At 41.5% G+C, this 12,500-nt stretch overlaps 1 protein-coding gene across 2 annotated transcripts in view; it reads right to left on the bottom strand.

Annotated features, from left to right (window-relative positions):
• Positions 1-12,500, bottom strand: part of ntn2 (netrin 2) — a 41,220-nt gene that overhangs the window by 7,517 nt on the left and 21,203 nt on the right. The window lies entirely within an intron of this gene.

A 12,500-nucleotide genomic window follows, 5' to 3' on the forward strand; every position in this document is an offset into this window, starting at 1 on the left:
TATTAACCCTGAAGCTAGGAAGATTTCATACTCACAATTTCCATGCAAATTATCCTTAGATGGATTTAGATACCTAGGGGTATTTTTCACTAATTCATATGGTCAGATGTTTTGTAATACTTTTCTACCTTTAATTGATCGAACTAAAGAGGATATGGTGAGATTGTCTATGCTTCCTTTATTCCTTGCTGGCTGTATCAACCTTATTAAAATGATAACTCTTCCTAAATTTCTCAATTTCTTTCAACATATAACGATTTGCATCACTACATCTTTTTTTTTATTTAGATGGTACGATACAATCTTTTCTCTTGAGTAACAAACCTTCATGTCTTTAGAAATCTTTTCTTTAACTTCCTAAGTTGAAAGGCGGCCTGGCAGATCCAAATTTCAATATTAGTAACGCAGGGTTCACACATCCTCCGTAAGCGGGGCATGAGCGGCATGTTTATGTTCCCATATTAACAGATGGCACCGTTTACACTGCAAGCGTGAGTCGCGAGGCGACGCGTCCCAGATGTGGCAGTGAGCGGATAGTTTCGCCGTTGAGCCTATTGTTGCAGTGCGGCTCATAGTGAGCTCAGCTGCTCTGGGTGCAGTACAACACTAAAATAATCAATAGATTATTGAAAAGACACAAAAGCAAATAAAAATTATTCAAAACGAACCTATAGTACACTACAATGTATATGTCTGCATGCAAGTAAACTGAATAAAATATCTTATTAAAGGAAAGAATTAATAAACTGCCGTACATTTTGCCATTCTGTGCATATAGGTGTACAGTATAGACACAATACTAACCAATCACAACCAAGTGTGCTGATAAAGATGAAGTGCATGTGACGGCCCGCTGTTGTCCTTAAAGCTGCAATTACCTCATGCTTATTATGACCTTATTAAAAAAAAAATTGTGTAGGACCCCATAGATAACTTTATATGCTGCACAGAAGCACTGCCGTTTTCTCGCAGAAGAGGCGAGGCCAATGTGAACGTCTAACGCGACGGCCATGCTTACGGAGGATATGTGACCCTGCGTAAGGCTCTATACTGGAATAATCCCCGCTCATCCAACGATTGCACGCCATGGGTTCACACTGAAATGTCTTCAACTTAATATGTTCTACATTCTATTATAAATTCTCAGCTCCCTCTAGTGGTCATCAGAATGTCATCGAATCCAATAGTTTCGAGTTCATATGCCTATTTAAAAACAAATAAAAAATTCACCATCTAGTTCTGACTCTGCATAACATATTTGAGCATCCAACAGTCTTCTCGCAGTTAAGATTTGTATGAAGAATGGATGTTTTCGTCCTTTTAGTCTCCGTCAACTTAATTTAATGTACCCAATAGTCATCTATTTAGCTTTTTCAGACTAGACATTTTGTGTAGATATTGTTCCCTCGCTTTCCTAACCGTACTCCCGAATATCCTGTAGACAACTTTTTTGCTCTAAACTCTGACCTTAAACGTTTTAACTCAGTAATTTATGATTTAATTGGCACTCTGAATCCTGATCTGACAGGACCTTTAAAGGAACTTGGGAAAATGATGTTGTTACACAAATTTCTGACGTCCAATGTTGTCATGTTATAAAACAGGTGCTTTCTTCCTCAATTTGAGCTAGACATGGCCTACTAAATGTAAGTGCTAAGTGCTCTATAGAGCTCATCGGAGGACTGCTCAATTAGCAAAATGTTTCCAACAAGAGTGATGCTTGTAATCGTTGTAGACAATCCCCGGCAGACCATATTCACATGTTTTGGACATGCTCTCGATTGTTAACAGTGTTTGGTCCAGTGTATTTGAAACACCAGAAAAACCAGTGTAGAAACTTAGAAATTTATCCCAATCCATTGACAGCTCTCTTTGGCATTTTGCCGTATCCCAGTTTTGCTGTCTCCACTGGTCAGGATGTTGCTTTTACTACCCTGTTGGCCAGGAGGATATATCCTTCTCAAATGGAAGTGTGCTTGTTCTCCAACACATGACAGATGGATACAAGACATTTTCTCTTGCATAAAGCTAGAAAAAATAAGACTGCTTTTATTTTCAGCAAACCACATGTGTAAATATTTGTGTGAACATAAAAGATTCAACAACTATTGTAAGTCATAAAATGAACAAGTTTCACAGACATGTGACTAACCAAAATGGAACAATGTGTCCCTGAACAAAGGGGAGTGGGGTGGTGGATCTGGTGTGGCCACCAGCTGCCTTAAGTACTGTAGTGCATCTCCTCCTCATGGATTGCACCACATTTGCCAGTTCTTGCTGTGAGATGTTACCCCACTCTTCCACCAAGACACTTAGTTCCCAGACATTTCTGGGGAGAATGGCCCTAGCCCTCACCCTCGGATCCAACAGTTCCCAGACGTGCTCAATGGGATTGAGATCCGGGCTCTTCACTGGCCATGGCAGAACACTGACATTCCTGTCTTGCAGGAGATCATGCACAGAACGGGCAGTATGTCTGGTGGCATTGTCATGCTGGAGGGTTACGTCAGGATGAGCTTGCAGGAAGGGTACCACATGAGGGAGAAGGATGTCTTCCCTGTAACGCACAGCATTGAGATTGCCTGCAATGACAACAAGCTCAGTCCAATGATGCTGTGACACACCGCCCCAGCCCATGATGGACCCTCCACCTCCAAATTGATCCCGCTCCAGAGTACAGGCCTCGGTGTAACGTTCATTCCTTCGACGATAAACTCGAGTCCGACCATCACCCCTGGTGAGACAAACCCATCTCATCAGTGAAGAGCACTTTTTGCCAGTCCTGTCTGATCCAGCAAAGGTGGGTTTGTGTCCATAGGCGACGTTGTTGCTGGTGATGTCTGATAAGGACCTGCCTTACAACAGTCCTACAAGCCCTCAGTCCAGCCTCTCTCAGCCTATCGCGGACAGTCTGAGCACTGATGGAGGGATTGTGCATTCCTGGTGTAACTCGGGCAGTTGTTGTTGCCATCCTGTACCTGTCTCGCAGGTGTAATATTCGAATGTATCAATCCTGTGCAGGTGTTGGTACACATGGTCTGCCACTGCAAGGATGATCAGCTGTCCTTCCTGTCTCCCTGTAGTGCTGTCTTGGGTGTCTCACGGTACAGACATTGCAATTTATTGCCCTGGCCACATCTGCAGTCCTCATGCCTCCATGCAGCATGACTAAGGCACGTTCACGCAAATGAGCAGGGACCCTGGGCATCTTTCTTTTAGTGTCTTAATGACCGTTCCACAGGTGCAAGTTCATTAATTGTTTATGGTACATTGAACAAGCATGGAAAACATTGTTTAAACCATTTACAATAAAGATCTGTAATGTTATTTGGATTTGTACAAAATTGTCTTGACTACCAAATTACTTGACTTTTGTTATTATTTCTGTAACCTTATTTACATCAACATTAAATGGAATTAAATTATATGTTCACTATTGGTAATATTTTAAAAAGGATGCACTGCCTACAACAGTTTGTTTTAGTAGTATTAAAACAATGCTTTAATACCTTTTTGGTTGTTGGTCAACATTCACCAATATTCCAGGCAGCCAAGGTGACATCACCGGAAAAAGGAAAGTCGTTTACTCTACAGTGGCACAGCAAGTTTTTTCACTTTGATTAAAGAGTATGAAGACAAATATCTTTTTCTTTAGAATATAATATTCTGATTAATCATGCACAATAACACCAGGCACATGTTTTAAGAGGGTTTAAAAAGGATTTTAAGAGTGTACACTGATGAGCCAAAATATTATGACCACTCACAGGTGACGCTAATAACGCTGATCAACTCTTATCAAGGCCACATGTCAAGGTCGGGGTAGATTAGATGGTAAGCGAACAATCAGTTCTCGTAGTCAATGTTGAATGCAGGAGAAATGGGCCGGAATATAGACCTGAGCGACTTTGGCAAGGGACAAATTGTTATGGTCAGACGACTGGGTCAGAGTATCCCTGAAACGGCAAGGCTCCTGGGGTGCTCCCGGTCAGCAGTGGTGAGTACCGGCAGTCGTCCGAGGAGAGACAAACCGGCAACAGGGACAAGGCTATCATGTCTGGTTCGAACCGACAGAAGGTCTACTGTGGCACAAGTCACAGAAAATGTTAATGATATATATGGGAGGAATGTGTCACAACAACCCTGCTACGTATGGGGCTGCGTAGCCAAAGACCGGTCAGAGTGCCTATGATGACCCCTGTCCACCATTGAAAGCGCCTACAATGGGCATGCGAGCTTTGGAACTGGACCTTGGAGCAGTGGAAGAAGGTCGTCTGGTCCAATGAGTCCTGTTTTCTTTTACATCACATGGACGGCTGCGTATGTGTGCACCTTTTACCCGGGGAAGTGATGGCACCGGGATGCACCATGGGAAGACGACAAGCCAGTGGAGGGAGTGTGATTCTCTGGACAATGTTCTGCTGGGAAACCCTGGGTCCTGTCATTCATGTGGATGTCAATTTGACAAGTGCCACCTACCTAAACATAGTTGCAGACCAGGTACACCCCTTCAAGGCAATGGTATTAAACGATGGCAGTGACCTCTTTCAGCAGGATAATGCGCCCTACCACACTGCACACATTGTTTGGGAATGGTCTGAGGAACGTGATGAAGCGTTCAAGGTGTTTTTCTGATTTCCAAATTCCCCAGATCTCAGTTCAATTGAGCATCTGTAGGATGTGCTGGACCAACAAGCCCGATCCATGGCGGCCCCACCTTGCAACTTACAGGACATGAAGGATCTGCTGCTAATGTCTTGGTGCCAGATACCACAGGACAACAGCGGGTTTGCACACAGAGGACAAACAGCATATCAGGCAGCTGGTCATTCAATGTATATTGAAGAATTTAGCCAGTATAAACGTAAACGTAAATATTTATTTAAACTATTTAGTTTGACCAACAATCATGCCAAGGTCCAAATTTACATTTACATTTATGCATTTGGCAGACGCTTTTATCCAAAGCCACTTACAGTGCAATTATTACAAGGACAATCCCCCCGGAGCCTTGCTCAAGGGCACAATGGTGGTGGCCGTGGGGTTCGAACCAGCAACCTTCTGATTAACAGCCCTGATTAACAGCCCTGTGCTTTAGCCACTACGCCACCACCACTCCAAATGGTTGATTTGAACATTAACTAAAGCTCCTGACCCATCTCTGCATGATTTTATGCACTGCACTGCTGCCACACGATTGGCTGATTAGATAATGGCATTGATGATTGTTGGTGTCAGACGGGCTGGTTTGAGTATTTATGGGATTTTCACACACAACAGTCTCTAGAATTTACTCAGAATGGTGCTAAAAACAAACGAAAAAACAGTGAATGTCAGATCTGTGGACGGAAATGCCTTGTTGATGAGAGAGGTCAACAGAGAATGGTCAGACTGGTTTGAACTGACAAAGTCTACAGTAACTCGGATAACCACTCTGTACAATTGTGCTAAGCAGAACAACATCTCTAAATGCTATTATGAGAGGCAGGTTGGCACTGTTTTGATGGCATGTGCGGGATCTACACAATATTAAGCAGGTGGTCTTAATGTTGTGGCTGATCGGTGTGTATCTGCTGTTAAAAAAGGTGTCATATTGCCCAATTTAGGATTCATGTGGTTTCAGCTTGGAGCTTGTTTGATTTCATGCATGCATGTGTGTGTGTGTGTGTGTGTGTGTGTGTGTGTGTGTGTGTGTGTGTGTGTGTTATTACAGGGCCAATTTGAATGGAATTCCGTGGTTAATGAAACCTGCTTGGGCCATTCCCTTACACACACACACCATCTGCTACTCTACATGTGTTGGGGTGTAATTTTGGGGCAGAATCTAAAGTCAACAGGGTGAGATTACAGCAAATTCACTCAATAAACATCTGCAGGCGATGTGTGTTAGTGTGTAAGAGAGAGAGCCCTGTGTTTCAGAATACGGGTGTGTGCATTTCTCCAAATGAAATTCCAAACCTGTGACAAAAAGTACACACAGTTACACACACACAGAGGGGGAGAGAGAGAGAGAGAGAAGGATTGAATTATTAAAGTATACACTTGTAAAGTGAACAGTTTCTAGGGCGTTTACAGATTCTGTTCTGATTTAGGTTCTTGGTTAAGCAAGAAGGATCATTTCTGATATCTCTGCCCTTCCTCCTATCACTGTTTTTATGCTTTGAGCAAGCATTGCTATACTGTATTGTAAATTGTACTGGCGAATTGTCCAGTACGAACTAAAATAAAACCTTTGCAACCCGCCTTCATTAAACATGAGAAACATAATGTTGTTAAACAAATTATGCTCATAGAGTAAAGACTTTCAAAAACTACATTAAAGGACAAATTGCGAATAAATTAGAAATAAAAACTAAATAGAAGTGATGTAAACAGTACTAACCCCGCCTTGAGCATGATACTTGATATCTAAAGTTGTTCAGAGGGTCTTTCTCACACGTCACCCCTCCTCTATTAGGAGAGCTTTCCAAACACAGCTGAAAGCATTCAAACCTATTAACCTGAGGTTAGATCAAACCCACAACTCCACATTCAATTATGTATAACAGCAACATTGATTTACAGGTATGTGTTGAACTACACCACAAAAAGCACGATTGTCATACATCTTGCAGTATTTCAAATGGAATGGCATTTATAAACAAATTAGAACATACTGTATACACCCAATATGTTGCTAGTATTTCTGTACGGTCAGCAATTTGAAAATACGAACTTAATTTTTACATTTTCTGTAGAAAACAGAAAACTCTTTTCCGGTACAAAACACGCCATTACAATGCTCTTGTGTAGAGGGTGGTTGCCAGGTAATTGCTATATGGTTGCTAGGGTGTTCTGGGTAGTTGCTAGGGCGTGGCTAGGTGGTTGCTAGACATTGCTAAGGTGTTGCAGGTGGTTGCCAGGGCATTGCAAAACAGTTGCTATGGTGTTCTGGGTGGTTGCAAGGGCATCGCTATATGGTTTCTAGAGTGGTCTGGGTAGTTGCTAGGGTGTGGCTTGGTGGTTGTTAAGCATTGATAGGGTGTTGCATGATGTTTGTAGGGCATTGCTATACAGATGCTAGGGAGTTGTGGCTGGTTGCCAGGGCATTGCTATATAGTTGCTAGATTATACTGGGTGGTTGCTAAGAGGTTGCTAGGGTGTTGAGTGGTTTCCAGAACATTGCTATACAGTTGCTAGGGTGTTCTGGGTGGTTGATGTCCATTGGTTGCCAGGGCATTGCTATAAAAGTTATTAGGGTATACTTGGTTGTTCTTAGGCATTGCTAAGAGGTTGCTAAGGTGCTGAGTGGTTGCCAGGACATTGTTATGCAGTTGCTTGGGTGTTCTGCGTGGTTGTTGGGTGTTGATAGTGTGTTGTGGATGGTTGCCATTGCATTGCTATACAGTTCTTAGGGTGTCCTTAGTGTTTTTTTGGCATTGCTAAGTGGTTGCTAGAGTGTTTGCCAGTTCTTTGCTATACAGTTGCTAGGGTGTTCTTGGTAATTGTTGGGTGGTGCTATGGTTGCCAGAGCATTGCTATACAGTTTTTATGGTGTGCTTGGTGTTTCTTAGGCAAGGGCACTGTTATCTGGTTGCTAGGATGTTCTGGGTGGTTGTCAGGCATTACTAGGTGGTGATTAGGAAACTCTGGGAAGTTGTTAGGCATTGCGGATGGTTGCCAAGGCATTGCTATATGGTTGCTAGGGTGTTGTGAGTGATTGTTGCCAGGGCATTGCTATATGGTTGCTAGGGTCTTCCAGGTGGTTACTAAGGAGTTATGGGTGGTTGCCAGGGCATTGCTATACAGTTGCTAGGGTGTTGTGAGTGGTTGTTAGCCAAAGTTAAGTGGTTGCTAGGATGTTGTGAGTGGTTGCCAGGACATTGCTATACAGTTGCTAGGGTGTGTGAGTGGTTGTTAGCCAAAGTTAGGTGGTTGCTAGGATGTTGTGAGTGGTTGCCAGGACATTGCTATACAGTTGCTAGGGTGTTGTGAGTGATTGTTAGCCAAAGTTAGGTGGTTGCTAGGATGTTGTGAGTGGTTGCCAGGACATTGCTATACAGTTGCTAGGGTGTACTGGTTGTTTGTAGGCAATGATAAATGGTTGCTATGGTGTTTGTAGTAGTTGCTAGGTGGTTGCTTACTGGACAAAGACGGATCCCTGCTACAATCTAAGATTATGCAATATTTCTGCCCTTTTATTGTCTGCTAGGTGTAAATCGTATATCTGATTGCTTAGTAAAAGTAACCGCACAGCTCTCTTCAACAAGCCATACAATAGCTTAGAGTCTATAGCACAAATGGTGCTTGAACGAGTTGCGTGCTATAATTAGATACTTAGGATTAGTCTGATGCTTGTCTCAGCAAAGACCACTAATAAAAAAGTAACCAAACCACAGAACATCACATATGTTTTATCAACTAAGAATAACAGCTCATTTAAAATTCCACCCCTGGTTTTATGTGAGCAGAACATTTGGCTCACAGGTGTTTCTAATTGATTAGCCATTTCCTGTTAAGTAGATTGTTCACACATGAAAGAGCCGCAAAGTCTCATGTCCTCGTTCAGATCTTTTGTTTTCGTCTAAGTGAGAAAAGCAAGTGAGTTTGTAATCCAAAGGAATGAAGAAAATTGGCAAAAGTCTTAGTCTAAACATTCTTAAAATAATTGTTGCTTTGTTTTGTTTTTGTTTGTGGTTTTAGACATAAAACATACTCAAATTTGTGCTCCTATATTTATGCTTAAAACAAGACAAACAGTTCCATTGGGCTTACAGAAAGTCTTAAAGGGACAGTTCACCCAAAAATAATTATTCTGTCATCATTTGTGGTCTCAGTCGCTATCTGCTTTCATTGTATTAAGTCAAAAAGATGAAATGAAAGTCAGTGGTGACTGAGGCTATCCATTTGGGTTCCACAGAAGAAACAAAGTCATACGGATTTGCAACAACATGAGAGTGAGTAAATAATAACAGCATTTTAATTTTTGTAGAGTACCAGGATCATAGGCCCGGATCATCAGGAACATTCGAGACTAGTCAAGTCAATCTCGCTCTTTAAATGGACATGTTTTTAATCTTTTAAACTTCAATACAAGTAAACAGGCATTTCACTTGCCGAAAAGGTGACTCACTCCGAAACTCCCAGAAATGGGCAACAGCTGGACGTTTCTTCTCTGCAAGTTTGGCACGGGACGCTAGTGCAAGTCTAGTGACGTTGATGACTTACAGACCCGCCACTGTTATTTCATGCAGGAGATCTCTGACGCTACGTTTTATGAGCTTTAAGCTGTATTTGTTTTGAAATGTCACGATACTTGCGCTCACATAAATAGTTGTAATAGAGCGCTGAGAGTGCTTTTATTTATTTATTAATTTACTTAATTGCTTTCATGTGTACGGGCCAAACATGAAAGGTGGCGTTCAGTACTTTTGGTTCACAGGCATCTTTCAGACTGCGTAGATATGGCTGGAGCGCTCAGGAAATATCGAAATCTAGTCCCAGTTCTGGATGGCATTCGTTTTTACGAGAGCATAAAACTATTTGAACAAGTCCTTCAACAAATGCTTGCTTTGAATCGTGGCACGCAAAGAAACAAAATGACAAGCCAGTTACACGACAGATAAATAAATGAAAAGGACGACAAACACTACTTGATTTCTCTACAACATAACAGCTTTATTAGTTAACGCTCTGTGTGGCGGGTCTTTCTGTGGAAGCAGCATGTTTTGGTTTGTGACGTACAGGAAACCTGAGGCAGTAATATTGGCACGTGTGTGTGTGTGTGTGTGTGTGTGTGTGTGTGTGTGTGTGTGTGTGTGTGTGTTGTGTTTAATGAGGATACGGTTAGTGGTCCTCAGACTTCCAGTGTCCGGTGCAGGTGCAACAAACACACACACACAAACACTAGCACACACACTAGCACACACACACACAAACACACACTAGCACACACACAAACACTAGCACACACACTAGCACACACACACACACACACACACACACACAAACACACACTAGCACACACACAAACACTAGCACACACACACGCACACACACACACACACACATACACACACACACATGTTGGTCTACCTCTCATTATGAGGACTTTCCATAGACATAATGACTTTTATACTGTACAAACTATAGATTCTATCCTCTAAACCTAACCCTACCCCTAAACCTAACCCTCACAGAAAACCTTCTGCATTTTTAAATTTTCAAAAAACATTGTTTAATATGATTTTTAAGCGATTTGAATTATGGGGACACTAGAAATGTCCTCATAAATCACATTTATAGCATAATAACCTTGTAATTACCAGTTTATAACTTACAAAATTGTCCTCGTAAATCACAAAATCACGCACACACTAGCACACACACAAACACTAGCACACACGCGCGCACACAAACACTAGCACAAACACACACTAGCACACACACACACACACAAATACACACTAGCACACACACAAACACTAGCACACACGCGCGCACACACAAACACTAGCACAAACACACACTAGCACACACACAAACACTAGCACACACACAAACACTAGCACACACACAAACACTAGCACACACACAAACACTAGCACACACGCGCGCACACACAAACACTAGCACAAACACACACTAGCACACACACACACACACAAATACACACTAGCACACACACAAACACTAGCGCAAACACACACACACAAACACTAGCACAAACACACACTAGCACACACACACACTAGCACACACACACTAGCACACACATAAACACTAGCACACACACACAAACACTAGCACACACACTAGCACACACACACACACTAGCACGCACACACACACACTAGCACACACACACACACACACTAGCACACATACACACACAAACACTAGCACACACACACACACACTAACACACAAACACTAGCACACACACTAGCACACACACACACACAAACACTAGCACACACACTAGCACACACACACACACAAACACTAGCACACACACTAGCACACACACACACACACACACACACTAGCACACACACACACACACACACACACACACACACACACACACATAAACACTAGCACACATACACACACAAACACTAGCACACACAAACACTAGCACACACACACACACACACACACTAGCACACACACAAACACACACTAGCACACACACAAACACACACACAAACACTAGCACACACACAAACACACACACACACTAGCACACACACAAACACACATACACACTTTTATTACTAATACTCACAGTTTGGGTATGTCATTCAAATGCCTAATCCCAAGTATTCAACCTTGGTATTTAACTTGGCATGTATGAAACCTTAAATCATGTGGCTTGTTGAGGAAAGGTGAGTCATTGCAAACCATTTCGACATTTAAGCAAATCCAAAATATGAATTATAGTTAAACTATTCCATTTTTACTAGTTATATAGAAATTCTTAATATCAGGAATGGAATTACTACTAGTGGAAAAAGCCAGTAACTACATCGGCAGCGGTAAAAATGTTCATTCTTGATATAAAAAATACATAATTGCTCGCAGAAATACAAAAATGGGATTTCAACTTGTAAAATGTAATGGCATTTTTACTAGTAAACAATGAACTTTTATTCATTTCTATTCAAATGCAATTACAGATATCGATAATTAATTCCCTCCTAAAATGTATCACTACTATTGCAATTCTTGCTGGTAAAAAACGACATTTTTGATATAAATGGTTATTTGTAACTAGTGCAAGAATGATGTTTTTTGTGAGTAATGACGTCATTTTTTATATCAAGAACTACAATTTTTACAAGTGCAAATGTTATTACTAATATCAAAAATTAGCATTTTTACTAATTAAACTAATTCCATTTCTAAAATCAATAATTACCATTAAATCTAACGAAAAGTGTATTAGTGACCTGAATTCAGCTTGACATGAGAAACATCACAAGTGCTGATTATTTCCCTTGATATTTTAATTGCAATTCACATTAAAAATATATATATATATATATATTTTGTTTATGGCAACTGGTTGCCTTTTGGATGATAAAATGGGTGAGCCATATGTATCCAAAGACTATAATATTAAAGTGGAAATATGTTCTGATAGGGTCACAGACAGCAAGGACGAAAATTAGGCAGACGCCAACATAGACCGGTTGAGTGGCCTCCAATCAAACTACAGTAAATATGTTCCAGACTATTTCAAACCAGTCTAACCAGTTCAGAACCGCTGTCATTGACACTTATTTATTAGTATAGACACAGTTTATGTTTGAAATGGTTAAAAATGCCCCTTAATGTAAAACGTCATTTCTGATTCTGGTTGTAACCCGCCCCATCTCCTCGTTCATGCTCGCGGTCTCAGCTGAACGGAGGGGATGATTTTAACGAGATCACACTGAACGACTGCCAGGTCAGGCACAAAATCAGCAGGAGTCCCTGGCATGTGTCCAGGCGAGAAAATGAGGGAGTGTGAGTGT

The sequence above is a fragment of the Xyrauchen texanus genome, chromosome 41, assembly GCF_025860055.1.
Source record: "Xyrauchen texanus isolate HMW12.3.18 chromosome 41, RBS_HiC_50CHRs, whole genome shotgun sequence".
Classification (NCBI taxonomy): Eukaryota; Metazoa; Chordata; class Actinopteri; order Cypriniformes; family Catostomidae; genus Xyrauchen; species Xyrauchen texanus.